Below are 24,381 nucleotides of genomic sequence, written 5' to 3' on the forward strand. Positions count from 1 at the left end.
TGATCACACTATCAAAACGTTTATTCCAACTTCGAGAGGCTTGCACCAGTCCATAAATGGATCGCTGGAGCTTGCACATTTTTTAGCACCCTTTGGATCGACAAAACCTTATGGTTGTATCATATACAACTCTCCTTCCAGAAATCCATTTAGGAATGCAGTTTTGTCATCCATCTGCCAAATTTCATAATCATAAATGCGACAATTACTAACATGATTCAGATAGACTTAAGCATCACTACGGGTGAGAAAGTGTCATCGTAGTCAACTCCTTGAACTTGTCAAAAACCTTTTGCGACAAGTCGAGTTTTGTAGATAGTAACACTACTATCAGCGTCCGTCTTCCTCTTGAAGATCCATTTTTCTTAATGGCTTGCCGATCATCGGGCTAGTCCACCAAAGTCCACACTTTGTCCTCATACATGGATCCCATCTCAGATTTCATGGACTCAAGCCATTTTGCGGAATCTGGGCTCATCATCGCTTCCTCATAGTTCGTAGGTTCATCATGGTCTAGTACCATGACTTCTAGAGTAGGATTATCGTACCACTCTGGTGTGGACCGTACTCTGGTTGACCTACGAGGTTTGGTAGTAACTTGATCTGAAGTTTCATGATCATCATCATTAGCATCCTCACTAATTGGTGTAGGAATCACTGGAACTGATTTCTGTGATGAACTACTTTCCAATTCGGGAGAAGGTACAATTACCTTATCAAGTTCTACTTTCCTCCCACTCACTTCTTTCGAGAGAAACTCCTTCTCTAGAAAGGATCCATTTTTAGCAACGAATATCTTGTTTTCGGATATGTGATACAAGGTGTACCAACAGTTTCCTTAGGGTATCCTATGAAGACGCATTTCTCCGATTTGGGTTCGAGCTTATCAGGTTGAAGGTTTTTCACATAAGCATCGCAGCCCCAAACTTTAGAAAATGACAACATTGGTTTCTTGCCAAACCATAGATCATAAGGCGTCGTCTCAACGGATTTCGATGGTGCCCTTTTTAACGTGAATGTAGCTGTCTTTAATGCATAACCCCAAAACGATAGTGGTAAATCGGTAAGAGACATCATAGATCGCACAATATCTAATAAAGTGAGGTTACGACGTTCGAACACACCATTACGCTGTCGTGTTCCAGGTGGCGTGAGCTGTGAAACTATTCCACATTGTTTTTAAATGAAGACCAAACTCGTAACTCAAATATTCTCCTCCACGATTAGATCGTAGAAACTTTATTTTCTTGTTACGATGATTTTCCACTTCATTCTGAAATTTTTTGAACTTTTCAAATGTTTCAGACTTATGTTTCATCAAGTAGATATACCCATATCTTCTCAAATCATCTTTGAAGGTAAGAAAAAAAAGATACCCGCCACGAGCGTCAACACTCATTGGACCGCATACATCTGTATGTATTATTTCCAATAAGTCAGTAGCTCGTTCTATTGTTCTGGAGAACAGAGTTTTAGTCATCTTGCCCATGAGGCACGGTTCGCAAGCACCAGGTGATTCATAATCAAGTGATTCCAAAAGTCCATCAATATGGAGTTTCTTCATGCGCTTTACACCGATATGCGCTAAACGGCAATGCCACAAATAAGTTGCACTATCATTATCAACTTTGCATCTTTTGGCTTTAATTTTATGAATATGTGTATCACTACGATCGAGATTCAATAAACCATCAACATTGACTGTATGACCATAGAAGGTTTTATTCATGTAAAGAGAATAACAATTATTCCCTGTCTTAAATGAATAACCGTATTGCAATAAACATGATCTAATCATATTCATGCTCAACGCAAACACCAAATAACATTTATTTAGGTTCAACACTAATCCCGAAAGTATAAATAGTGTGTGATGATGATCACATCAATCTTGGAACCACTTCCAACTCACATCGTCACTTCACCCTCAACTAGTCTCTGTTTATTTTGTAACTCCTGTTTCGAGTTACTAATCTTAGCAACTGAACAAGTATCAAATATCCAGGGGCTACTACGAGCACTAGTAAGGTACACATCAATAATATGTATATCAAATATACCTTTGTTCACTTTGCCATCCTTCTTATCCGCCAAATATTTGGGGTAGTTCCGCTTCCAGTGACCATTTCCTTTACAGTAGAAGCACTCAGTTTCAGGCTGAGGTCCAGCTTTGCGCTTCTTCATGGGAGTGGCAACTTGCTTTCCATTCTTCTTGAAGTTCCCTTTCTTTCCCTCGCCCTTTTACTTGAAACTAGTGGTCTTGTCAACTATCAATACTTGATGCTCTTTTCTTGATTTCTACCTTCGCTGATTTTAGCATCGCGAAGAGCTCGGGAATCGTTTTCGTCATCCCTTGCATATTATAGTTCATCACGAAGTTCTAGTAACTTGGTGATAGTGACTAGAGAACTCTGTCAATCACTATCTTATTTGGAAGATTAACTCCCACTTGATTCAAGCGATTGTAGTACTCAAACATTCTGAGAACATGCTCACTAGCTGAGCTATTCTCCTCCATCTTGTAGGCAAAGTACTTTGTCACAGGTCTCATACCTCTTAACACGGGCATGAGTCTGAAATACCAATTTCAACTCTTGGAACATCTCATCTGCTCCGTGGTGTTCAAAACATCTTTGAAGCCCCGATTCTAAGCCGTAAAGCATGGTGCACCAAACCATCTAGTAGTCATCATATTAAGCTAGCCAAGTATTCATAACGTCTGCATCTGCTCCTGCAATAGGTCTGTCACCTAACTGTGCATCAAGAACATAATTCTTCGGTGCAGCAATGAGGATAAACCTCAAATTATGGACCCAGTCCGCATCATTGCTACTATCATCTTTCAACTTAGTTTTCTCTAGGAACATATATAAACATAGGGAAGCTACAACGCGAGCTATTGATCTACAACATAATTTGCAAAATACTATCAGGACTAAGTTCATGATAAATTAAAGTTCAATTAATCATATTACTTAAGAACTCACACTTAGATGGACATCCTTATAGTCATCTAAATGATCACGTGATCCAAATCAACTAAACCATGTCCAATCATCACTTGACATGGAGTAGTTTTTAATGGTGAACATCACTATGTTGATCATATCTACTATATGATTACGCTCGACCTTTCAGTCTCCAGTGTTCTGAGGCCATATCTGCATATGCTAGGCTCGTCAAGTTTAACCCTAGTATTCTGCATGCGCAAAACTAGCTTGCACCCATTGTATGTGAACGTAGAGCTTATCACACCCGATCATCACGTGGTGTCTCGGCACGACGAACTATAGCAACGACGCACACTCAGGGAGAACACTTATACCTTGAAATTTAGTAAGGGATCATCTTATAATGCTACCGCCGTACTAAGCAAAATAAGATGCATAAAAGATAAACATCACATGCAATCAAAATATGTGAAATGATATGGCCATCATCATCTTGTGCTCATGATCTCCATCACCGAAGCATCGTCATGATCTCCATCGTCACCGGGGCGACACCTTGATCTCCATCGTAGCATCGTTGTCGTCTCGCCACCTATTGTTACTACAACTATTGTTACCGCTTAGTGATAAAATAAAACAATTACATGGAGATTGAATTGCATACAATAAAGCGACAACCATATGGCTCCTGCCAGTTGCCGATAACTTTGTTACAAAACATGATCATCTCATACAACAATTTATATCACATCATGTCTTGACCATATCACATCAAAGCAAGCCCTGCAAAAACAAATTAGACGTCATCTACTTTGTTGTTGCAAGTTTTACGTGGCTGCTACGGGCTTCTAGCAAGAACCGTTCTTACCTATGCATCAAAACCACAACGATTTTTCGTAAAGTGTGTTGTTTTAACCTTCAACAAGGATCGGCCATAGTCAAACTCGATTCAACTAAAGTTGGAGAAACAGACACCCACCATCCACCTATGTGCATAAGCACGTCGGTAGAAACAGTCTCATGAACGCGGTCATGTAATATCGGTCCGATCCGCTTCATCCAACAATACCGCCGAATCAGAGTAATACGTTGGTGGTAAGCAGTATGACTATTATCGCCCACAACTCTTTGTGTTCTACTCGTGCATATAACATCTACGCATAAACCTGGCTCGGATGCCACTGTTGGGGAACGTGGTAATTTGAAAAAAATTCCTATGATCATGCAAGATCTATCTAGGTGATGCATAGCAACAAGAGGGGTGAGTGTGTCCATGTACCCTCGTAGACGAAAGAGGAAGCGTTAAGTAACGCGGTTGATGTAGTCGAACGTCTTAGGGATCCAACTGATCAAGTATCGAACGCACGGCACCTCCTTGATCTGCACATGTTCAGCTCGCTGACGTCCCTCAAACTCTAGATCCAGCTGAGGCCGAGGGAGTGTTTGGCAGCACGACGGCGTGGTGACAGTGATGATGAAGTTACCGGCGCAGGGCTTCGCCTAAGAACTACGACGATATGACCGAGGTGGAAAACTGTGGAGGGGGCACCGCACACGGCTAAATATCAACTTGTGTGTCTATGGGGTTCCCCCTGACCACATATATAACGGAGGGGAGGGAAGAGGTGGTCGGCCCAAGGGGTGCGCGCCAGGTGTGGGGAATCCTACTAGGACTCCCCAGTCCAAGTAGGATTCCCCTCCTTTTTCCTATTCCTAGTAGGAGAAGGAGGGAAGGAGGAAGAGGGGAGAAGGAAGGAGGGGGGCGCCGCCCCCTCCTAGTCCAATTTGGACCAGCCCATGGGGGGCGCACGGCCACCCCTTGAGGCCCTTCTCTCCTTTCCCGTATGTCCCATTAAGGCCGATTACTTCCCCCGGCGAATTCCATTAACTCTTTGGTACTCCGAAAAATACCCGAATCACTCAGAACCTTTCCGATGTCCGAATGTAGCCTTCGGTCATCAAAACATATAACTCATAATACAAATAATCATCGAACATTAAGCGTGCGGACCCTACAGGTTCGACAACTATGTAGACATGACCGAGACACATCTCCGGTCAATAACCAATAGCGGAACTTGGATGCTCATATTTGCTCCTACATATTCTACTAAGATCTTTATCGGTCAAACCGCATAACAACATATGTTCTTCCCTTTGTCATCGGTATGTTACTTACCCGAGATTCAATCGTCGGTATCATCATACCTAGTTCAATCTCATTACCGGAAAGTCTCGTTACTCATTCTGTAATACTTCATCCCGCAACTAACTCATTAGTCACAATGCTTGCAAGACTTATAGTGATGAGTATTACCGAGAGGGCCCAGAGATACCTCTCCAAAATTCAGAGTGACAAATCCTAATCTCGATCTATGCCAACCCAACAAACACCTTCGGAGACACCTATAGAGCACCTTTATAATCACCCATATACGTTGTGACGTTTGGTAGCACGCAAAGTGTTCCTCCGGTATTCGGGAGTTGCATAATCTCATAGTCTGAGGAACATGTATAAGTCATGAAGAAAGTAATAGCAATGAAACTGTAACGATCATAATGCTAAGCTAACGGATGGGTCATGTCCATCACATCATTCTCCTAATGATGTGGTCCCGTTCATCAAATGACAACACATGTTTATGGTTAGGAAACATAGCCATCTTTGATTAACCAGCTAGTCAAGTAGAGGCATACTAGGGACAATATGTTTTGTCTATGTATTCACACATGTACTAAGTTTCTGGTTAATACAATTCTAGCGTGAATATTAAACATTTATCATGAAGTAAGGAAATAAATAATAACTTTATTATTGCCTCTAGAGCAAATTTCCTTCAGTCTTGCATGTGCTTATCTGTGGTGACAATGGGATATTCACGTGATCTACTTGATGTATGTTTTGGTGATCAACTAGCGGGTTCTATGACCTTGTGAACTTATGCATAGGGGTTGGCACACGCTTTCGTTTTGACTCTCCGGTAGAGACTTGGGGGCACTCTTTGAAGTTCTTTGTGTTGGTTTGAATAGATGAATCTGAGATTGTGTGATGCATATCGTATAATCAAACCCACAGATACTTGTGGTGGCATTGGAATATCTAGGTGACATTAGGGTTTTGGTTGGTGTGTGTCTTAAGGTGTTATTTTACTACGAACTCTAGAGCTGTTTGTGACACTTATAGGAATATCCCAATGGATTGATCGGAAAGAATAACTTTGAGGTGGTTTCGTACCATACAATAATCTCTTCGTTTGTTCTCCACTATTAGTGACTTTGGAGTGACTCTTTGGTGCATGTTGAGGGATTGTTATATGATCTAATTATGTTATCATTGTTGAGAGAACTTGCACTAGTGAAAGTATGAACCCTAGGCCTTGTTTCGAAGCATTGCAATACCGTTTTGGCTTCAATGGCACAAGCATCCCTATCTTCTTGGCTTCTCTCAAGAACCTAAGGTATCTCAGCCTCTCCTCGGAATGATTCAGTGGGAGAATACCTTCCCAACTTGGCAATCTCTCAAAGTTGCAATATCTTGATCTTAGTTTGAATCATGGTTATTATTGGAATAGGTCTTACATAGTGGATCTTGCATGGTTGCCACGTCTCTCTTTGTTGAGGCATCTTGACATGAGTTCTGTGGATCTTGGTTCTGCGAGGGATTGGTTTCAGAGTGTTAATATGCTTCCTTCTCTTAAAGTGCTTGGATTGTCTACTTGTGGGCTCAACAGTACCATGTCTGCTAGTATATCACTTTCTAACCTCACACATCTCGAAGTCCTTGCTATGTCTGGTAACAACTTCTATACTTCACTCAAGCATGCATGGTTTTGGAATCTCATAGGCCTTAAGGAGCTTGACCTCTCATATTCTGGTTGGAAAGGGTCTATTCCTAGAGAGTGGGCAAACATGTCATCCCATCAAGTCATAGACTTCAGTTTCAATCAGCTCGTGGGTTTGCTACCAAACAAATTAGAATTTTTTTTTGCAATTTGACCAGAATGAGGTTTAGTGGTAACAACATAGGTTCAAGCATAGGGGAGTTCATGAGGAGATTACCAAAGTGCTCATGGAATACATTGCAAGAATTTTTGGTGCAGGATGCAAATATGACCGGGAATCTACTCAGTTGGATTGGTAACATGACCAATCTCAGTTTTCTTCATGCATCTGAAAACATGTTGAGTGGCCCTCTACCTGTAGGAGTTGGAACACCGAGTAATTTGAAAAGGCTGATCCTCAGGAACAATAACTTCAGTGGTGTGCTCTTGAAAGAACATTTTGCAAGTTTGGTCAACTTAAAGCTTTTGGACCCAGCTACAACAAATTCAGTGGTGTGCTCTTCAAGGAAAGCTGTGCAAGTTTAGGTAATTTGGAGCATTTGGACCTTAGCTATAACAACTTCCGTGATTTTCTCTTGAAAGAAAACTCAAAAAGTTTTGGTAATTAGATTGTGTGCTCGTGGAGGAGCATTTTGCAGGCCTATTGAATTTAGAGTATCTGGACTTGTCATACAACTCTTTGAGATTAGCTATCAAACACAAATGGGTTCCTCCATTTAGATTGAAGGTCGTAGGTTTCGGTTCATGCCAACTGGGCCCCAGTTTTCCAGAGTGGCTTAGATGGCAATCTGACATTGATGTTCTTGTTCTCAGTAATGCAAATCTAGTTGATGTTATTCCTGATTGGTTTTGGGTGACATTTTCCCGATCTTCATTCTTGCAAGCATCAGGAAACAAATTGCATGGATCATTACCGGCAAATCTACAACACATGTCAACTGACCACATATATCTTGGGTCCAATAAGTTTACCAGACAAGTACCAGAGTTACCTATAAATATATTTAGACTAAACCTATCTTCAAACTCTTTCTCTAGGTCATTGCCATCAGAGCTGAATGCTCCACTACTCGGAGAGTTTTTGCTTGCAAATAATCAACTTACAGACACCATCTTGTCATCTATATGCCAGTTGACTAGACTTAATAGGTTGGTCCTATCAGGAAACCATTTTACATGAGATATTATGCAGTTCTGGAACTGGAAGGAATCTGATGCAAACTTTACAAATCAATTTGGTTTTGACATGCTAAGCTTATCCCACAATAACAATAGTCTCACTAGTGAATTCCTAAATTTCTTCAAAGGTCATCAAGGTTAATGTTCCTTGATCTTTCTTACAATAGGTTATTTGGAGGATTGCCAGAATGGTCGCCAGAAAAAATGCCGCATCTGAAAATATTAAGAGTGAGATCCAATATGTTCAACGGTCATATTCCTAAGACTCTCACTTCCCTTGACAGTCTTCATTATTTGGACATAGCGTACAACAACATATCAGGAAGCATACCATGGTCTTTGTCAAACCTAAAGGCAATTATGACAATGGTGTCACAGGACAGGGAGGATTACATTTTTGAAGAGAGCATCCCAGTAAACACGAAGGACCAAAAGCATGACTATACCTTTGTAAGCTTCAAATTACTAGTGATTCTTGATTTGTCAAGTAATAGTTTGATAGGACATGTTCCAGAGGAGATAACTTTGCTCATTGGGCTTACCAATCTGAACTTGTCAAATAATCAACTCACCGGAGCAATCCCAAACCAAATTGGTGATTTAAGGCAGCTCGACTCACTTGACCCGTCCTTCAATGAATCTTCTGGTGCAATACCATCTAATTTGTCAGCTTTAACTTATTGGAACTTCTTGACCAATCTGAACTTGTCAAATAATCAACTCACAGGAGCAATCCCAAACCAAATTGGTTATTTAAGACAGTTGGACTCACTCGACGTATCCTTCAATGAGTTTTCTGGTGCAATACCATCAAGTTTGTCAGAATTAACATATTTGAGCTACTTGAACTTGTCATACAACAACCTGTCCGGTGCAATACCATCCGAACAACAGCTGCAAGCTCTTGATAACTGATGGAGTCATATACCTAGGGTAGGGTCATAGGCCTGATCTAGATACCCTACCCAAGGACACCCTTAGAAGAGATCACCTTCCAGTCGACCTACGAGGAACCCACTCGGCTGACTTGAAGGACTCGACCATGAAGGCTCACTCGACCACCAGAAGGTCAAGAAGCACTCTGTATTACAACGGTCTGTAATTAAGTAGACTTTATGGTAGTTAAGACACTTTATGTGGGGTGTTACCAGTAACGCTCCAGACTTAATGTACTTTAAACCCTTCATTACATGGGCTGTCAGGGGTCCTGGCGCACTCTATATAAGCCACCCCCATCCACAGGCAGAAGGGTTCGCACCCCTGTAATTCATATACACATAATCCACTCGACCGCCTCCGGGCTCCGAGACGTAGGGCTTTTACTTCCTCTGAGAAGGGCCTGAACTCGTACATCTCTTGTGCGTACAACTGCTCCATAGCTAGGACCTTGCCTCTCCATACTTACCCCCCACTCTACTGTCAGACTTAGAACCACGACAGTTGGCGCCCACCGTGGGGCAGGTGTTTTAGCGATTTTTTGGAGAAGTTGCGATTCTTCCGAGTACTTTCATCATGGTTGCTATTGGAGTTTTGGTCGAGGGCCGCGAGATCCGTCTTGGCGCTCTCACCTTCATCGCCGACGACTCCGCATGGCTCCAGGAGGCTCCACTCGACGTTGATGCGGTCCCCGTCCGTGGTGCGACGCATTTTCGCGCATGTGTCCGCGGCGTTCTGCTGCGACAACCGTCGACCCCGTATCGGTCGACTCCCCTATCGGCTACCCTCCCGGTCTCCCACCAGCGCAAGCGCTCTGGTCGGTCGAGGCTTCAGCAGTGGGTGAAGCACGCGGTGGCTCGCCAGATGGCCACCGCTCAAGTAGCGGCAATCGAGCCCGACGAATCCCTCTACGGCCTGTTCGATCCGTCGACTGGCTCCGTAGAGACTGCATCCGAGTGCGATAGCAGTGATCCGGCGGCGGAAATTTTGATGGTCAACGGGCCTCGTAGTCCTCCTGGCTTCGCCCATGAGGGCGGGGCAGGCGGTGGAGGCGACCCAGTACGGGACCACGAAGAGTACCAGCCCGAGCCACTCGACTCTCTGCAGAGAGAGGAGCTTCGCCGCAGGAACATGGATGCCCTGCATACTCCCGTCGCGGGAGAAACCCCTGAGGCCCACTCCTTGGAGGAGGCATGTTTGGCCAATCTGGCTGAACGCACTCGTCTGGAGAATCTTCAGCGAGCACTCGACGAGCGCGCGCGGCAACGAGCACCCGACGGCAATCGACGTCAGCTCTTCCCGCCGACTCAGGTATATCGAACCCCAATTCAGAATTTAGCAGCTGCAACCCGCATAGCAGAGTCCATCCAGCCCTCTCAGTCGGAAGCTGGCAGAGGCTTGATGCAGATCAGGGATTTGCTACGGGCAGCAGGAGACCAGAATTCAGCCATGTCGCAGTCGCGTAACAGAATTCACAGTCGATCCGTCACTGCGAATACGGTTCAGTCGGCTCATAGTCCCAGATCGCCTCCGCGGCGTGAAGGACACGAGAATCGGCGAGACCAGTACGGTGACCGACACGATCGTGATGATAGGCGTCGAGTGCCCACTTCCCCTCCGAGGGGTGGGTCTTACACTCCTCGGCAGCAAGATGACAGGCGTCAACTCAGTGTGGGGCAAAGAGCTCCAGTCGACCCCCGAGAACCAGGCTTTGACGCGCGATCCATTATCGTGCAAGGCTTGGTTGACCGAAACAGAGCCCATCGGGGCGGGCCCGACAGAGATGCGCCCACAAGCAGTCGAGTGCATGTTTCTGGTCCAGAATGTTTCAGCAGGGCTATCAGAGCCGCAGTGATTCCCCCCAATTTCAGGTTGGCAACAGGAGTCAGCAAGTTCACTGGTGAGTCTAAGCCTGAAACATGGCTCGAGGACTACTGAGTGGCGGTTCAGATTGGTGGTGGGAATGACGAGGTGGCCATGAAGCATTTGCCCCTCATGTTGGAAGGTTCTGCCAGAGCATGGTTGAATCAGGGACCTCCTAGCAGCATTTACACTTGGGAAGATTTGTCCCGAATGTTCGACAAAACATTTGAAGGAACTTGCAAGCGACCAGCTGGATTGACAGAGCTGCAAGTCTGTGTATAGAAGACGAATGAGACTCTCAGAGAGTATATTCAGAGATGGATCACTTTGCACCATACCGTGGAGAACGTGTCTGACCATCAGGCAGTTTGCGCCTTCAAGGATGGCGTCAAGAACAGAGAATTGAGTCTGAAATTTGGTCGAACCGGAGATATGACCCTGAGTCGGATGATGGAGATTGCTACCAAGTATGCCAACGGCGAAGTGGAAGACCGACTCCGAAGCGGCAAGTACAAGCCGAGTCAGTCGAAGAAGGGAAACACCAGTCGGAAATAGAAGCGGAAGGCTGAACCGGCAGCTCCTGGAGAGGCTCTGGCCGTGACTCAGGGAAAGTTTAAAGGGAAACCAAAAGGATCCTGGAACCCTAAGAAGGTGAAGGACAAATAAGGGAACAACGTGATGGATATGCCGTGTCACATCCACACGAAGAAAGAGGAAGAGGGCAATATCATTTACCCGAAGCATATCACTCGCCAATGTCGACTCCTGATCCAGCAGTTTCAAGGAAAACAGTCCAAGGACAAGGAGAAGGAGTCGGACAAGGCCGAAGACAAGGAGGACAGTGAGGGAGGATATCCGCATGTCAACTCTACTATGATGATCTTCGTAGATGTGGAAAGCAAGAGTCGACTGAAGGTCATTAATCGTGAGGTGAACATGGTTGCCCCAACGAAACCAAGTTATCTGAGATGGTCCCAAACACCCATCACATTCGACCAGTCTGATCATCCGACTCATATTGCCACCCCCGGGAGGCAAGCTTTGGTGGTCGACCTAATTGTCGAAGGCACTCGACTGAAGAAAGTGCTGATGGACGGTGGTAGCGGACTGAACCTGTTATATGCAGACACACTGAAAGGAATGGGCATTCCGATGTCCCGACTGAGCACCAGTAACATGAGCTTTCATGGAGTTATACCAGGAAAGAAGGCCGAGTCACTCGGCCAAATAGCTCTGGACGTGGTGTTTGGTGATTCAAAACATTCTCGCAAGGAAAAGTTGACGTTTGAGGTCGTGGATTTTCAGAGCGCGTATCACGCCATTTTGGGGAGACCAGCTTACGCACGGTTCATGGCTCGACCATGTTACGTGTACCTCAAACTGAAGATGCCCGGTCCCAAAGGAGTGATCACTGTCACCGGTGATCGGAAGAAAGCAGAAGAGTGCTTTTAGAAGGGCTCAAAGATTGCCGATTCCCAGGTGAAAGCGGTCGAGTTTGAAGAATACAAGCAAAACGCAGATCCGAGTGATTTGCTGCGATCCAATAAACCCACCACAGAATCTGCATTTCAGTCGTCAGGTGAGACGAAGCCTGTTCACATTCACCCGACCGACCCCAATGCAACCCCGACCCACATCTCCACAACACTCGACCCGAAATAGGAAGAAGCGCTCATCCAGTTCCTCCGTGAGAACTGGGACATTTTTGCATGGAAGCTAGCTGACATGCCAGGTGTTCCCAGGGGACTGGCTGAGCATCGCCTTAGGGTCGACTCATCAGCAAAACCAGTCAAAGAGCATCTTTGGCGGTCCGCCGTCCAGAAGAGAAAGACTATTGGTGAGGAAGTGGCTCGACTGTTGGCGGCAGGATTTATCCGAGAGATATACCACTCCGAGTGGCTTGCAAATGTCGTCATGGTTCCTAAGAAGGACAAATCGCTCCGAATGTGCATTGATTTCAAGCACATCAATCGGGCCTGCCTGAAAGATCATTTTCCTCTCCCTTGCATTGATCAAATTGTTGACTCGACCACGGGATGCGAGAGATTGTCTTTTCTAGACGCCTATTCCGGGTACCATCAGATCCGTCTGTACGGACCCGATGAGATAAAAACAGCTTTCATCACTCCATTCGGGTGCTTCTGCTATATCACCATGCCATTCGGTCTCAAGAATGCCGGAGCCACATTTATGCGAGTGATTCAGAAGTGTTTACTCACTCAAATCAGTCAGAATGTGGAAGCGTATATGGATGATATCGTGGTCAAGTCACGAAAAGGTTCCGACCTGCTCGCTGACCTCGCCGAAACATTTGCCAACCTCAGAAGGTATGATATCAAGCTCAATCCATCAAAGTGCACATTCGGAGTTCCTGGTGGCAAGTTACTCGGTTTTCTCGTTTCCGAGCGAGGGATCGACGCTAATCCAGAGAAGATCGGCACCATTCTCCGAATGAAACGCCCTGTGCGAGTGCACGAGGTCCAGAAGCTTACTGGATGCTTGGCCGCATTAAGTCGATTCATCTCACGACTCAGTGAAAAGGCATTGCCTCTTTACCGACTGATGAAGAAGGCAGACAAGTTCGAGTGGACTCCAGAAGCTGATGCAGTGTTTGCCGAGATAAAAGCTCTGCTCTCCACCCAGCCGGTGCTTGCTGCTCCAATCAGTAAAGAGCCTCTGTTGCTTTATACCGCAGCCACAGGACAAGTCATCAGTACAGTGCTTACGGTCGAGCGGGAAGAGGAAGGGAAAGCCTTCAAAGTTCAACGCCCAGTATACTATCTGTCTGAAGTTTTAACTCCATCCAAGCAAAGATACCCTCATTATCAGAAGCTTGTGTATGGGATATACATGACCACGAAGAAGGTTGCTCACTATTTCTCTGATCATTCCATCATAGTCGTCAGCGACGCTCCACTTTCAGAGATTCTGCACAACAGAGATGCAACTGGTCGAGTGGCGAAATGGGCGATTGAACTTCTTCCCCTTGATATCAAGTTTGAGGCAAAGAAAGCTATTAAGTCCCAGGCAATAGCGGATTTCCTCGCCGAGTGGATTGAGCAACAGCAGCCGACTGAAGTTCACTCAGAGCATTGGACCATGTTTTTTGATGGCTCTAAGATGCTGAATGGTTCCGGTGCTGGGGTGGTCTTGGTTTCCCCCAGAGGAGATAAGCTCAGATATGTGCTCCAGATTCACTTTGATTCCTCTAACAACGAGGCAGAGTACGAGGCCCTTCTGTATGGGTTGCGCATGGCCATTTCACTCGGCGTCCGTCGCCTTATGGTTTATGGCAACTCAGATCTAGTGGTCAACCAAGTGATGAAGGAGTGGGACGTAAGAAGCCCAACCATGACTGGATACTGCAATGCAGTGAGGAAGCTGGAAAAGAAGTTTGAGGGGTTAGAGCTCCATCACATACCCCGACTGAAAAATCAAGCAGCGGATGATCTGGCAAAGATAGGTTCCAAGAGAGAAGCCATTCCGAGTGGTGTGTTCTTGGAGCATATACACACTCCGTCAGTCAAAGAAGATCCTTTCACCGAAGAAGCTCCACAGTCCAAGAGTGCCACAGATCCGACTGAGGTTGAGGTCCCAGCAATGGTCGACTTGGTCATGGAGGTCTTAGTGGTCATTCCCGACTGGACAGTTCCATATATCGCGTATATCCTGAGAAAAGAGCTCCCAGAGGATGAGGAAGAGGCTCGACAGATCGTCCGTCGATCCAAAGCCTTTACCGTAATCAAAGGACATTTATACAGAGAAAGCGCGACTAGAGTTGGTCAGAAGTGCATAACGCCAGAAGAAGGTCGAATCATCCTTGATGATATCCACTCAGGGACCTGTGGTCATCATGCGTCCTCTCGGACCATCGTGGCCAAAGCATACCGAGCCGGATTTTACTGGCCAAAGGCAAATGAGATGGCAAAGGAAATAGTGGACAAGTGCGAAGGATGTCAGTTCTACTCAAATATGTCACACAAGCCTGCGTCAGCTCTGAAGACCATTCCACTCGTCTGGCCTTTCGCGGTATGGGGGTTGGACATGGTCGGTCCCTTGAGAACAGGTCGAAGTGGCTTCACGCATGTACTGGTGGCAGTCGACAAGTTCACCAAGTGGACTGAAGCTAAGCCAATCAAGAACCTTGACGCCGGTACTGCTGTTAGCTTCATCAGGGAGCTGATATTCAGATATGGAGTCCCGCACAGCATCATTACAGATAATGGGTCGAACTTTGACTCAGAGGAATTCAGGGATTTCTGCAACTCTCAAGGCACACGAGTCGACTACGCTTCAGTCGCCCATCCGTAGTCGAATGGAGAAGCAGAAGGAGTCAATGGCCTGATCCTCAAAGGGTTGAAACCCCAACTGATGCACGATCTCAAGCATGCAGCTGGAGCATGGGTCGACGAACTTCCCTCGGTGCTTTGGGGACTGCGGACCACACCTAATCGGTCGACCGGAAGAACCCCATTCTTCTTGGTCTATGGAGCTGAAGCAGTCTTGCCGAGTGACCTTCTCCACAATGCTCCTCAAGTTGAACTCTACAATGAAGCAGAAGCTGAACAAGCGCGGCAGGACGCAGTCGACCTTTTAGAGGAAGAAAGGGAGATGGCTCTGATCCGATTGACTATCTACCAACAAGATTTGTGTCGCTTCCACGCCAGAAATGTGAGAGGTCGAGCCTTCCAGGAAGAAGATCTGGTTCTCCGAGTGGATCAGCAGAAACAACACAAGCTTGCTCCTTCTTGGGAAGGACCCTTCGTCGTCACCAAGGTTCTCCACAACGGGGCATACCGTCTCTACAATGTCAAGCACAATATCGACGAGCCCCGAGCTTGGAACGCGGAACTACTCCGCCCATTTTACACTTAAAATTTTTCACTCGGATGAGTTGTAATAAAATACTTCTGTAGTTCATGGATTACAAAAAATAGTGTCATAATTTCTCCATAATTTTTGTCACTTTTTATTTGTCCAATAAAATTTTCCCCTCAGTGGGTGACTTAGCCGCGAATCCGTTTCGCCTAAGTTTGTAAAAAATCCTTACCGAGTGGTGAGCCAGCCCCCCACTCGGGGGCTTAGCTGCGAATCCGTTTCGCCTAAGTTTCAACAAAATCCTACCGAGTGGTAAGCCAGACTTCCACTCAGAGGCTTAGCTGCAGTCCAAGTACTCGCCTAAGTTCAAATAAAATCCTACCGAGTGGTGAGCCAGACTCCCACTCGGAGGCTTAGCTGCAGTCCAAGCACTCGCCTAAGTTCAAATAAAATCCTGCCGAGTGGTGAGCCAGACTCCCACTCGGAGGCTTAGCTGCAGTCCAAGTACTCGCCTAAGTTGAAATAAAATCCTACCGAGTGGCGAGCCAGATTCCCACTCGGAGGCTTAGCTGCAGTCAAAACACTCGCCTAAGAACAAATACAACGTGCGCTCGTAAGGAGGAAGAGGCGCAGGTCGACCGCGACCCTCTCCTCTGAGCTACGCCACAAATACAACGTGCGCTCGCAAGGAGGATGAGGTACAGGTCGACTGCGACCCTTTCCTCTGAGCTACGCCACAAGCACAACGTGCGGTCGTAAGGAGGACGAGGTGCAGGTCGACTACAACCCTCTCCTCCGAGCTTCGCCATAAGTACAATGTGCGACCGTAAGCAGGACGAGGCGCAGGTCGACTGCGACCCTCTCCTCTGAGCTACGCCATAAGTACAATGTGCGGCCGTAAGCAGGACGAGGCGCAGGTCGACTGCGACCCTCTCCTCTGAGCTACGCCATAAGTACAATGTGCGGTCGTAAGGAGGACGAGGTGCAGGTCGACTACAACCCTCTCCTCTGAGCTACGCCACAAGTACAACGTGAAAATCCTACCGAGTGGAGAGCAAACCTCTCACTCGGGGGCTTAGCTGCAGCCCCGTGCTCGCCTAAGATATAAAAATCCTACCGAGTGAAGAGCAAACCTCTCACTCGGGGGCTTAGCTGCAGCCCAGTGCTCGCCTAAGATATAAAAATCCTACCGAGTGAAGAGCAAACCTCTCACTCGGGGGCTTAGCTACAGCCTAGTGCTCGCCTAAGATATAAAAATCCTACCGAGTGAAGAGCAAACCTTTCACTCGGGGGCTTAGCTGCAGCCCAGTGCTCGCCTAAGGTATAAAAATCCTACCGAGTGAAGAGCAAACCCCTCACTCGGGGGCTTAGCTGCAGCCCAGAGCTCGCCTAAGGTATAAAAATCCTACCGAGTGAAGAGCAAACCTCTCACTCAGGGGCTTAGCCGCAGCCCAGTGCTCGCCTAAGTAAATCAAGGAATAAGTCGACTGCAATAAGCATCTTGCTTTAAACCTGCAAAAGACAATTTAGGACAAAAAGCAAGCATATTGAAACATCAAATTCAAGTTCAGATCGATACCTAAAGGAACCGAAAGTGCCCAGGCGCTAAGCCTGTTAATGTTTATCGGTTACAGAATCACTCGTCGGCATAGCGAGGCAAATTTAAAGGGTCGAGCTCAAAGAAGTTTTTTACCCCTCCTGTGGAGGGCTGGAAGGTGCAACAAACTCATCAAGGTCAATTCTGTCAGCAATCCGAGTGGCGGCAGCGATGAAGGTCTCCATGAAGGACCTGAAGTCGTGCTTCTTGGTGTTGGCCACCCGAAGAGCCGCCAACTTATCTTCTCGCGCATCTTTGCAGTGGACTCGGGCCAGACACAGAGCAACATCTGCACCACACCTCACAGAGGACTTTTTCCACTCCTGCACTCGACCAGGAACTGTGTTTAGTCGAGCCATCAGTGACTCGAGGTCATTCTGGAGTGTCTCCCTAGGCCAGAGCATGGTGTCGATGCGAGAAGTGGCGACCTTCAGCCTTGCAAGATAGTCGACAACAGTGGCAACGCGGGACTCAAGGCGGAACACATTCATGGCTGCTTCATCGGTCACTGGAGAGTTGACGGGGTCCAAGTTCGGCTCCAGTCGACTAGTTTCCTCTTCAAAGTTTTGACAGAATTCTGCAAGGACAATCACCGAGTCAAGGCAATGGTCGAATGGAAAGATCACTGTTGAAAATGATTGTCGAGCGTAAAGAATTACCGTCGAGCATAAGGAACAGCTTCTTGGCAAGTCCACTCAGGAAGGCCTCCAGATCATTTTTCTTCCCAGTCAACTGACTGACCTTGTCAGTCAAGGCAGCTTTGTCAGTTTTTAGTCGACTGACTTCCTTGTTGGCAATCCCAAGAGCAGCTTTCAGATTAGTATTTTCTTCCTCGAGCTTGGTGACTGAAGCTAACTTCTCGTCAGCAAGCTTGATCTTCTCAGCTAGCTCAAGGTCTTTTTTCTTCTGGGCCTCCTTCACCTTGCCTGCAAGTTACAGCAAGGTCAGATTTTGAAACAAGTGAAGGGAAAAAGGAGTCGTCGAGGTCTCACCGAACATACCTTTGGTCTCCTCCTTTGCCTTCGTCAGATTCTCCTGAACCAGCTTCAGATCCAGCTCGAGCTGAATGTGCTTGTGCTCCAGCTCAGTATAACGAGCCGCAAGGTCACAGGATTTCTGCGAAGAACCAATCGACAAAATATCAAGGATAATTCACTTCCGAGTGGATAAGAGAAAATCATGCGTTTCTAAGACTACAACCGAATACAAACATTCGACCGTAGTCTCGGGGACTACACCCAGTGGGTGCACTCAGCGTGCCCCCACTAGTTCTATTAAAGACAGAGTCGACCAGTCGACCCCAAAAAAAAGACGTGTTCTTTAGACTGTAATCGACCGCAAGCAGTCGACCACAGTCTCGGGGACTACACCCAGTGGGTGCACTCAGCATGCCCCCACCGGTTTGGGAAATCCATTCGCCTCAGTCGAATGACAGAAAGATTGAACTTATAAAGCCTAAGGCCGACTGCCAGCAGTCGACCTTAGCCTTGGGGACTACACCCAGCGGGTGCACTCAGCGTGCCCCCGCTAACACAGAGTTTCAATCGACACACCCAGTGGGTGATTGCTATGGATTCCGGAAAGAAAAGCTTTTTGATAGCATATCCTAACAGAACAGGCAGTCCGACTGACCTGAACATTGCTTTGAAGGGCAGAACTGGCGTCGTAAGCTGCCTGGATCGCATCCCGGATGGCCTTCACCTGCTCCATCATGATCCCCGCCTGGCGTATTGCCTCCTTGGCGGCACTAGCTTGGTCCTCTGGGACGTGGTGCGTCGTGAAGAGGGAAGGCTGTGCGGCACTCGACGAAGCGGGGAGAGCACTCGTCAGTGGAACCGCGAAGGACACGGTGTGTCGAGTGGTGTTCTCCTCCTCCGCGACCAGAGTCTCGGGCGCCGCCACATCCTGGGCCACCCTGCCGGCAGACGCTTTCCTGCTCCTCCTGTGCTTTAGTGGTTCCTCATCGTCATCATCGTCAGGAAGAGTGATAACGACATTGGATGGGGCTACAGAAAAGAATTAAAATTAGAGATCATGAGTCAATCGAATAAAAACGGAATTAAGAGTATAGTACCAGGGTTTGAGGTTGCTGCGTCCTCCATCTCATGGTCGTCAGCCCTGGCTGAGGTCTCAGAAGTAGCAGCACTGCAATTCCAAAGAATCAGTCGGCTAACTCAAGTGTCGATCAGAGATAAAGCTCGCACAAAACAAGAAGACTTAAGCAACATGTTTACCCTGATATGGTGGGGATGGACACCTTCATCTTCGGCAGGAGCTTGGTCGGCTTTGACGGGGCCGCCCTGGGCTGCTTCGATGCCTTTTCAGTCGGCACCGGAGAAGTGGTCCGAGGGCGCTTGGTCGACTGCGCGACAGTCGCAACCCCCTTGCCACGTTCAGTCACAGGGTCATGGACAAGCTTCGACCGCCTTTCCGAGCGCGATGGTGCGACCTCCTCCTCCTCCTCTTCTTCATCCTCCTCATCGTCATCATCATCATCATCATCCTCAGCGGCATCCGAGTCCCACTCCTCCTGGCTCTCGCCCCCGCTCGCCTCTCCCTCTTCAGTCGGAGCCTGTGCTCCATTGGGCATCGAGTACAGCTCGGTGAGGGCCTGATAGACATCAAGACAAAGATCAATCGACCGATTTGCGGAGAAAACAGAAATAAATATGACAAGAATACAATGGAAGGTAGAGCGGACATACCTTGTCTGGAACGCTGTGATGGTCAAGTGGAGGAATCCTTCTGGCTCCACGGGGGTTATCCTTGTTCCCAGTAACCGCGGCCATCCACCTTTCCACCGTGGCATCATCGACTGCTTCTGGGTGGATCCGAGTCTCATCTTCAGTTCCGCAGTACAATCACATGCAGTGACTCCGGAACTGAAGAGGCTGGATACGCCGCCTAAGAAAAACCTCCAAGAGATCCATACCAGTTACTCCATCTCGAACCAACTGAACTACACGCTCCATCAGCATCTTCACGTCGGCTTTCTCCTCCGGAATCACCTTCAGAGAGGAGGGTTTGTTCACTCGGTCCATGGTAAATTGAGGGAGTCCACTCGACTGCCCCGGCGTCGACTCATTCTGGCAATAGAACCAGGTCGACTGCCAGCCTCTGACTGACTCGGGAAACGTCATGGCTGGGAAGGTGCTCTTGTTCCTCATCTGGATCCCCAGACCCCCACACATCTGGACAACTTTGGTTTTATCATCGCCTGGGCTCGCCTTCTTCACGGTCTGAGAGCGACACGTGAATATGTGCTTGAACAAGCCCCAGTGCGGTCGGCAACCCAGAAAATTCTCACACATGGACACAAACGCGGCAAGATAGGCGATAGAATTCGGGGTGAAGTGGTGGAGTTGCGCCCCAAAGAAGTTCAGGAAACCACGGAAGAAAACACTCGGTGGCAAAGAAAATCCGCGGTCGACGTGGGTAGCCAGAAGCACGCACTCACCCTCTTCCGGCTGGGGCTGCCACTCCTTCCCCGGAAGCCTTGCGGCTCCGTGGGGGATCAGACCGTCGTTGGCCATGTCGAGGAGATCCGTCTCCGTGATGGTCGACCGGATCCAATCTCCCTGGACCCAGCCGTTCGGCAGACGAGATCTAGACGAAGACCCGCCGTGACTGGTGGATCTCCCCTTCGCCTTCTCCGTCGCCGACGCCTTCTTCGCGCGTTCCAGCGCCGCCGTCTTCTCCTTGACCATGGCTGCCGGCGAGATGCGCGAGGAGAGGTTGTGCGGAGACGAGAGCGGGCGCGTTGAGAGGAGACGAGGAGAGCAGAGAGGGAATGCAGAGGCACTGTTACGCGGACGCGATACGTGGCGAAAAAGGCGGCACGAGAATCGAGGCGTCTATGCCCTATCCCATCCGAACGCCGCGGTCCGCCCCGCTTCGCGCGCTTCCCCAAATTTCATATCCCGCAGAATCCGTGAACGGCAGATCGATCTGTCAGACGCGGGATTTCCTGCGATCCGTCGCTCGGGAATTGTCAAAGTCCAAAAGATCACTCGACGAAAGAAAAGAATGGATCGAGTCGACTAAAGAAAAGTTGCTAAGCTATCGACAGAGAAGTTATTGGTCCAAGACAGCGCAGGACCAGCACACAAAAGCCAGTCGGAAACAACGTCAACTCCTTCCTCACTCAAGCCTCAATCCATTCGGGGGCTAATGATGGAGTCACATACCTAGGGTAGGGTCATAGGCCTAATCTAGATACCCTACCCAAGGACACCCTTAGAAGAGATCACCTTCCAGTCGACCTACGAGGAACCCACTCGACTGACTTGAAGGACTCGACCATGAAGGCTCACTCGACCACCAGAAGGTCAAGAAGCACTCTGTACTACAACGGTCTGTAATTAAGTAGACTTTATGGTAGTTAAGACACTTTATGTGGGGCGTTACCAGTAATGCCCCAGACTTAATGTACTTTAAACCCTTCATTACGTGGGCTGTCAGGGGTCCTGGCGCACTCTATATAAGCCACCCCCCTCCACAGGCAGAAGGGTTCGCACCCCTGTAATTCATATACACATAATCCACTCGACCGCCTCCGGGCTCCGAGACGTAAGGCTTTTACTTCCTCCGAGAAGGGCCTGAACTCGTACATCTCTTGTGCGTACAACTGCTCCATAGCTAGGACCTTGCCTCTCCATACTTACCCCCCACTCTACTGTCAGACTTAGAACCACGACAATAACCAGATGTATATCTACATTGGTAACCCCGGTCTTTGTGGAGGTTCTGTCGGCAGGAACTGCTCAACACATGATGCAGGGCAAAGTGGTCTTGAAGAAATAAATCATATGCCCTTATCTTGCCATGAGCATGGGATTTGTGGTGGGTCTATGGACAGTTTTCTTCACCATGTTGATGAAGAGAACCTGGAGGGATGCCTTCTTTCAGTTTACTAATATGATATACGGCATGATTTATGTGCAAGTGGCTATAAGGTGGGCTCACCTGATGGAGAAAACTCAAGACGGTGCACCATGAAAACCCAAGATGGTGGACTGTTTGTATCCAAATATTATTTGTATGTTTGCACCATATCCCTATTTGTAGCTCTAAATGAGCCTTGGTTGGATGTTTGTACTGTATTGTACTATTATTTGTATATTTGCACCATATCTCTATTTGTAGCTCTAAATGAGCCTTGACTGGACGTTTGTACTGTAGTGTATTTGTTAATATGAGAACATATTTATTTGTAAGATATCTCTCAAGGCAAGAGGAAGAAAGCTCTGTGCGCCATCAGTGCTTGTAGACTTATTCATGTAACTCTGAAGCTTCCATTTGAGCCGACGTTTCTTTATTTTGGTGAGCCAAACTGTATCGACTCGACCATGCCCGCTGAGGCTGTGTTTGCCAGCGAAGTGGAGAAGCTCAAGGCCGATCAGTCCAAGCCCTTGGAGGAGGGTGACTCTGGAGCCCTTTGAGTGCGACCATGCCTGCATGTTTGGTGGTTATAGGATGCCCAAAAGGTAAAAGTGAATTAAGAAGAAATAAGTGTATGTTTTATGTCTACAGACTGTTTCGTTTCAGAAAAAATATGTTTAAGCTGAAGAAAAAAATATACAGCCCTATAACTGTTGTCTGTCTTTTTCCATGTTGTTCAGTTTCCTTTGTATTATCTATTCTCAGAGAGTGATGATCTCATTTGCCAAGCAAAAAAAAGGCCATCTGTTGGCCAATATGTGAACAAACTTGTTTGTAAGATGTGCCAAGAGGCAAGACATAGAAAGCTCTGTTCACCAATAGGTGCTTTTAGACTTATTCATGTTAATCTGAATTCTGATGTGTCATTTGAGCTGACATTCATTTACTTTGGTCAGCAAACTGTATGACTCGACCATGCCCACCCTGGAGCCCTTGAGCTTCTCCACTTCGCTTGCAAATACAGACTGGGCACATGGACAGAAATCAAGAACCACAAGGTGATCCCAAAGTGTATAGATGGAATCCGCTGCTCCGGACTCAGTCCCAAATTAGCTCGGCAGAGAGATGCTCTGCTTTTAGGAGTCATCTAGACAGGGGATTGTGAATCTCTACACTTGCGAAGTAGTAATAATAAGGTAAAATAAGGTTGCTTACTGCACCCTGTGCCACAAAAATTCATGTTGCGTATGATGCCAAGCCTGATCACACAAAACAGAACAGGAACGTCACACTCTAGCTTCCCAAGATCAAAGGCGGGACGAACTTAGCTTATGGTATATGAAGAATACATGCTTTAAAGTGGTACAAAAACCTATTCAATCCAAAATACATTCAGTCCATATTTGTATGTTTGCACCATATCCCTATTTGTAGCTCTAAATTAGCCTTGGCTGGACGTTTATACTGTATTATATTGGTATTTCTATGTCTGTACTTTAACAAATGAATTGTATGTATATATTTTGCTGGATTGCTTAAGCTGAAGAAAAAATATACAGCCATATATTTTTTCGTCTTGTTCGGTTTGCTTTGTATCATCTATTCCCAGAGAGTAATAATTCAATTGCATAGCCAAAAAAAACCAGCTGTTGGTCAATATGTGAACAAACTTGTTTGTAAGATTACTATATCAAGAGGCAAGAGGTAGGCTCGCGTCGCTCTCCCCCTGGGGCGACTCCAGAAACCTAGCCGCCGCCCCCAAAAACTCCCTCCTCCTCTCCCTCCGCCGCCGCCGGGAGACGCCGCCGGGAGACGCCGCCGGGCTAAGCCCGGGGGCCGACGGCGGTGGCGGGGGATCTCCTCTTTCACGCGTCTCCGGGTTGGGGCAGGACCCCTAGGTGTGTGGTGGCGCGGCTGATCTGGTTTCTTCGACGTGACGGATGGGTGCAGCAGGTGGCGGGTGGCCAACCCGTCCTCGGCCGGCGGCGGCTAGGCGCGGCGGGCAGCCCAGCCTCGGACAGCGGCGTGGCTACGGGCGCAGCGGCTGCGGTCGGCGGCGGCGGCTAGCTAGGCTGCGGTGGCATGCAAACTGCTTTTAGATCGGCGGCTGCGGCATGGAGGGCCTGGTGGTCTCGTCAGCGACATTTTTGGTCGGATCTGTTCTGACCGACGCGACCGGTGGTGGTGGTCATCTCTTCCGTCAGAGGTGGTCGGCCTGAGGCTGGGTGTCCGGAGCTCCGGATCCATGATCTAGTACTGGCTGCGAGTCAGGGAGACATAGTTGCCGGTGAAACTGAGCCGACGGCAGGTGATG

The 24,381-nt window shown here is 47.6% G+C and overlaps 1 pseudogene; it reads left to right on the forward strand.

Moving 5' to 3' along the window:
* The first annotated feature begins 6,581 nt into the window (after window positions 1-6,581).
* The window catches only part of LOC119321576, an 18,538-nt pseudogene continuing 738 nt past the window's right edge, over window positions 6,582-24,381 (forward strand).

The sequence above is a fragment of the Triticum dicoccoides genome, chromosome 6B, assembly GCF_002162155.2.
Source record: "Triticum dicoccoides isolate Atlit2015 ecotype Zavitan chromosome 6B, WEW_v2.0, whole genome shotgun sequence".
In the NCBI taxonomy this organism is placed as follows: domain Eukaryota; kingdom Viridiplantae; phylum Streptophyta; class Magnoliopsida; order Poales; family Poaceae; genus Triticum; species Triticum dicoccoides.